A 7,161-nucleotide genomic window follows, 5' to 3' on the forward strand; every position below is an offset into this window, starting at 1 on the left:
GTTTCCCAAGCCGTGTTGGAAATATACCTGACAGAACAAATAGCACAGTTCACAAGCATTAGCAAACCATATGTATTATGTATTTTCCAGATTCTGCAAAATAAAATATATTGCCGAATGCTTATTTTCTGAAATTCTTTACCAAAGAACATTTCTTTATAGCTAATGAATGCATGCAAACTGAGTGTGCCCATATAAACACAAAATGTAGTTCAGATTCCCTAGATCCTCTCTGGGGGAGGGGGCGGGGAGAGGATTCACTTTATCAATATCACTAGAACGAAAACAAAGAAATGAGCTGCTCTTTGCATACTGATGTTTTTTCACAGAAATTTTTACCTTAAATGTTGTCTACCTTGCTCTTACTGTAACTAACAGAATACAATGAAAGAGTTTTAGTATAATCAATAAATAAATACTTAAAAAAGACATCTGTCTTATTTTGATTGATTTGAAAATGCAGTTATGTTTGGGTTACAGCAAACAGAAAGCTTTTTAAATGGTCCTAATGTCGCTAAGCCTTTTAAGCTAGACAAACACTCTCTACAAAGACAAGAATTCTTGTCTCTTGATTCTCTAACAGCAGGGCAATTGCAGTCACTTAACTCATAATCTTAGGAGTTTCATCATCTGTATTTCCAACACAGTAAACAAATCACTGAGTCATTCTACTAGATGAATACATATTAAAAAGCAACAATAGAGCCATAGGTACGAAAGAAGCACTCACTAAAGCGCCAAAAACCAAGAAACAAATACAGAAAAGTGTACCAAGCTATAAATGCTTTTAAAAGACTAACTAATGCCATATGGTAATTCAAATGGAAGCTTTTTTTTTTTTCATTTGAAAATGGTGCACCAGCTCCAGTCAGAGTCACCTTTTGCTTTACATCCGCAAATATCTGCATAATTTACAGTAAAATGAATGAAAAGATAACAGTGCCAACAGTACAATATTTAACAAATAGAAACATTCTTTCACCTACCGTTAGGCGACCTGAAACATCTGCAATCATTTTTCTGAATTAGTAGGAGTTCAAATCCCAGTGACATTTCCATAAGCACTGCGATAAGATTAAGAGCACTTGCATAGTACTGGTACATAAAAATATACGCAGTAGGGATAGAAAAGACGCCGTATTTTGTGCCACCCAAGATAAGACACTAACTTGACCTTAACTTTGTTATGGCGCCCCTAGTATCTGGAGAACGTGAACAGACACTGTCTGGCAGCTCTCATAAAAAAGTGACTGGAGAAGAGATCTGAGTCATTTCATTTATTGCCCCCACAGTTCTGCGAGGAAGCTTTTTTTCCACTCTGCCAAACTTTAATTATTTATGTTCCTTCAGAAGGTGCAATATAGTACAGAATTACCATGAAAATATTTAACTAGGCTTAGTTTCTTTATTTATCCAACTGAAATGTCACAAGACAGAGTTTAAAGTTACTAGATAAAAAGCTATGTAGAAATATGCGTATATGTTTGTGTATGCTTATGTTTTTGTGCTCAACGGTGCTTACATGTCTGTACTCAATATGTTCAGCTACACCTCACACACACACATCACATTCATCCCACCGCCACATAATACATTAGACCCTAATTGTCTTTCCTACATTAAGAATAAAAGAAAAACTTTTAACAATTTCGATTTCTTTTAAATGTTTGGGCTTTATATCAAAAAGGTTAAATTGCTTGGAAAGTAGTAGGACATTTGGACTGTACCTAGCAAATGTCATATTGTATTTATATAATGATCCCAAGGTATGCAAAGTAGCACTGCAATATCTGAAAATATCACACACTTCAAATATCAGGATTTGATGAATTATAACTTAGAAAATGATTGTGGTTTGCAACAGATATAATGGAAACCTTAAAATTCTACTATTACAGATATTTTGCAAAAGTTTAAAAGTATTTATTGCATGCTTCACAAATACAAGACAGCAGAAATATTTTCATGCACTGGTTTACTCTAGATTATCTTCTATTGTTATTATAATATTTTGAATTAAATGAATCTGTACTTTATGCAAAGCCAACTGTATGTATTGCAAATGTTATTTATGTTATTATACTGTAATATGACCATTTATCTTTATCTCTTTTGTATCAGTTTTTCATTTCCATAAAGTCACAGAATATGTTTTCAGTGCAAGAAGCAAATACATACTATTTTATTCACAGTAACATATGCAATCATTTTGGATCAAAATGATAAGATACTTAAAATTGCATAATTAATCAAAATTTTGTGTAATTAAAATCATTCCTATTTATTTCATCAGTAGATGTTTACATGTTTGTTTCTAGGAAAACATAGTGTTACCTTCCAACAAGAGAGGGACCAGTCAATTTTGTTTATGTGTGTGTGCACTCAGCACAGTGAAATCTAAACAGAATCAGCCAGTAAAACTATTTTTAAATTTATATTAATTTAAAGAACCTATATTTTTGCAGGCAGAAATTTGATCTGTGCAATACAATTGTTTGAACAAAATTACTTAAAAATAATCTAGTATCTATATTAAATATCTACACCATATATAATATTCACATTTGGTGCTATAAAGAAGATAACTATATATTTCAATTATTTTTGAATGCTGTTGAATAGAGTTATGTTACATTTCCTTTGAATTTAGTTTAAAAAAAAAAAAAGAAAAATTACAAGATATGCTTTTTAAACTGTATATTCATATACTTCTATCCTTAAACGACTGGTGCTACAATTCTAATGATATTCCTCAGCAAATTATCAGATATCGAAAATGATACATTAATAGTACATCATTGTTCATGGAACGATGTTCTTCTATATCTAGAAGCTGTAATCGTGTTTAATCTGCAGTTCTATACATAATATCAGATTTTGAGATTGAGTGGAGTGGACATTGGAGGAATAGCCTTGTTAGCGCAGTAGCCTTAGAATTAGGGGAACCAGGGGAACCAGGTTAGATTCCCACTGCAGCTCCTTCTGACTCTGGGCAAATCAATTAACCCTCCGTTACCGTTACCCCAGGTACAAACTAAGTACCTGCGTAAACCTCTTGATTGTAACGAGATCCCCACCCCCATTCCCAAATCTCCCATGAAAGGGTAGAAAGAGGAGCTTTACAATAATATACATCTCTCTTCTGGCTTTCCGGGCTCTATCTTTCTCATGTTGTTAGAAATAACTTTCCATAACTGAGCAAAACAGTTTAGGGATTTAAAAACAGGCCATTAAACACTAAAACAAAATAGGGAACTCTTTGTCGGCGGGTTATTGTATAGTATTAAATTTAAGTTTTTCCAGACAATGCTGTGGCCTTCACATTTTGAGAATACACAGCATATTAATGGAAAATGTTTCCTTTTTAATACACCATTCAGTAAATTTTGTTTAAGAAAATATTCAAAATGAACTCTAGTCTTTCAAGTATGCTATCAGATCGATGCTGAGAAGATATATGAAAGCCCATCTTTAGCAATAATTTTTAAGCTGCTTGTGGGTGGGCAAGTTGCATAATATTTTAACAGGATACATTTCATTGTCCATACCTTACCTATCTTCAGTATACCATGGAAATTTGGAACTACGGAGAGAGAATTTAGGAATCAGTCCACACATTTAGGACCCAGGAAGATAGTTTCTTTAATTTTTTTCTTAATTTATGGCTCTTTCCTAAATTGTTGTTGGTTTTTTAGTTAGTCTGACCACTTTAGTTAGCTTCTTTTTCACCTTTATGTTGTTTTATTTTATTGATTGTTATTGTTGGGGTTTTTTTTTCTGAACTTTTGGATTCAGTTGCTAAATTTTAAGGACCCAGATGACCTGACTGGTGCGTGTTTTCCAGCACTAAAGGAAATGAACTCCTTTGTCAGTTTTATGCATTGTTTATGGGGGGGGGGGGGGACAGTTTGTTAAACTTTTTACTTGTTGTTTAAGTTGACTAGGAATCACTAGAATGCTTGCAGTCTACAATCATTTCTATTTAAAGACAACATATATGATTCAGTTTTCATATTCCAACAAAGCAAATTATTTCATGTTTGTGCATATTTGCAAAACCATCTGAGTAGTTAGATGCTTTCATCTTACACTCTTGGCGTCTGAAATTATTTTACTACAAAAATTATTACAATATTGCAAAAACCGAGAAATCGAAACGGAAAAACTCGACCAACATATTCATCAGCCTATTTGGAGCTAACCCTTCAACTAGCGTCAGCTATTTTATATTTTAATTCAATTGCTTAAAACGCTTTAGAATGCTTTTTCCACCTATCATAATTAGGAGAATGATTTTTCAAATGAAATGGAAAATCTACAAAAAAATTCTTCAGTACTTTATTTAAACATGTCGAAAAGCTTACTCTCTCTCTGTTAACCATTCACTTTTTCTTTATACGCTGGTATAGTGTGTGAGATCATTATTTCCACTTCTGACTATGAATAAAATCAACCCAAAGAAATAGGCGGGTTATGTTCAGTGTTAGCGCTGATTAAGTCGACTTAGGAGCTAAAAGAACACTTTTTTAAAATACTTATTAATAATGCTACAAATAAAACTCCTACCATCCCGCAAAGAAAGCACGATGCAGTAGTGCATTGCCAGTGGCTGCAGCACTGTCACGTTCAAGTTTGTTTAAATTCGTAGTATCCTCCCTCCCCGAGGCCTGAAGCTCACGGATTTCCTCCCAAAACAGGCAACCCCTATAAAACCTCTTTGTATTTTGCAGCAGTCATCCTTTTTTTCCCCTTTGCTTTTGGGTTGCTTGATTGAGCAAAACTAAAGCCAAAAATGCAATGATTTACCCCTGCCTGCATCCGTACCCCTGTTTGTAGCTTCAAACCTGGCTGTAATTTGTTTTTGTTTGTCTGAGTCTTGGCGGCACTCTGTCGCCAGTGGAAGCGATGTGGGTTGGACCCAGCAGCCAGATAAGCCACAATGACTAAATCTGAGCCTAAGAAGAACTTGAAGACGACCAGGGGGAGAAAGAGTACACCTGCAGTCTGTGGGGGGTGAGTGAGCCGGGCAACTACTCACATCGTTGACGTCCATTAGATCGAACATAAAAAGCGGAAAATAAAAAAGATATGGAAATGAAAAATTCAGCCAGGAACCTACCTAGGTCGGATCTGTAAAGGTCACATATTTCCAGCAAAGGACCTCTCCTGCTCTTACGGCAGTATGTAGATACAAGGAAACAGAGCAAACACTTAAATGATTGGCCTACACACTTTGCCAGCAGGTTCTTCAAAGCCGCCAATTTCAGCACCGCCTACAACCACCGATTTTCAAAGAGAGAGAGAGTGTAAAATTCAAGACTTTACGTACTTTGTATTTGAAAATGATGACCTGTGAAAATTATTTATGTATACGATCTGAAAGATAGTATCTTATTGTGCTAGTATTTGATAAACTTTAATTGAGCATAAAACATACCAGTTGGGTATTCGTTTAGGTCTCTAAAAATGTATTTTCTGCCTATCAACATTTTCTGTTAGAAATTGCAGAAGTATTAATTCTCGTATAAAATGAAATCCGTACTGGCTTTGCTAAGTCCTGTGGAGACCCACAAAGAATACACACACACAAAAAAAGAATGTAAAAAGCGAGATTTCAAAAATAGCAACTGTCGTCAGATGTGACTTTGAAAGTTGTTATATTCACGGTGGTCTAATTAAAAGATCTCAATCTGTAAAGAATCCAGTCTTGTTTAGTCCCATTCCGCATCAACTAATTAGATATTCTTCCTAATAATGTTAAACAAATGAGTGGTAGAGAACCAAGAAAAGACTTCATCAATTTAATATTCCATATTTAGCGTGATGATTATTCTCTTGTTACAGACTTCTACTGTTTCACGGCTATAAGAGTACTGTAATTTAAAAGTCTATATGTAAAATACCAATACCATTTTTGCAGTTATTGTAACATTATCTTGCAAATTTTGATTGTTTGTATAAGGATACATGTTAAATGGACACTGTGGGTTTTTGTGACATTGGCTTAATTTTTGATTTAAATATAAACATAGAAACAACAGGCAGCAGCGGAGCAACCATCTCGTTGCTTCGGTTTTATATACTTATGCCGCTGCGCCCCAGAAGAAAAGAAATTCAAGCAAGGGGGCAAATAGTAAGTTTTACTTCTAGTCTTGAAAAGAAGAAGCTTCCTAGTTTGATACAGGTATAAAGAAAGAGAAAAAAAAATAACAAGTCGAGTTCATGTGTAATTCAAAAATTTCATGAGAAAATTGAAACCCATTTGATTAATTCTTTGTTATCCGCTAAACACATGTAGACCGACTATAGTTTATTCACAGTATTTTTAGTCCACTTTTCGAAAGATATGGGAGCTATAGTACCGCTTAAATATATATATATATATATAGCGGCATAAACAGTATAAAAGTACTACAGCTTGGAATTGTATGTTCTCACCTACTCGACACATAACGTCCCCTTTAAGAGCTTTTCAGCAGAATACAGGGAATGTTTTATAGACAATCAAGCTATAAAGCAAGCCAGAAGCTAAAATTAAGAAGTAATGAAAATATGAAAACATGCCCATAACTGTCTCTCCTACTCCCAAAACACACACCCTTGGTTAAATAGACTATTTCTAAGCTGTATTTTTCCATCCACCGGAAAAGAACTGAAAGGTTCAGCAAACGAAGATTTAAAGCACACAAGCTACATTTTTAATGTACATTTTTAAAACTCAATTGTCTAATTTGCACATTTCCACAATTACTGATAAAGGAAAGTTACTGTATCCAGCGGGCATAGTATAAACATAGACAGAATAAACATGCACACACTTTACAAATCTTATTTTGGTGTTAGTATTTGCACAAGCAGGAAGTTGGGGGTTTTTGTCATCATTTGGTATCTTCTTTGATTTATAAAGATGCTCAAAATAAATCTGTATTATTTTATTTAATGTTCATTGTCAGGTCCCAAACTGTAAACCTCAGCATACAGTACTTCATCTTACAAAGAGTAAAAATCATGCTTGATGGTTTAGGTGATGAGGAATAATGTATTTTCTCCTGCTTTGATAATTAGAGGTTGAACTTGAAAAAACATACATTTTAAGGAAAAACATGCGGCTGACCTATATATATATATATATATATATATATATATATATATATACTAAAT

Source organism: Microcaecilia unicolor, chromosome 7 (genome assembly GCF_901765095.1).
Source record: "Microcaecilia unicolor chromosome 7, aMicUni1.1, whole genome shotgun sequence".
NCBI lineage: Eukaryota > Metazoa > Chordata > Amphibia > Gymnophiona > Siphonopidae > Microcaecilia > Microcaecilia unicolor.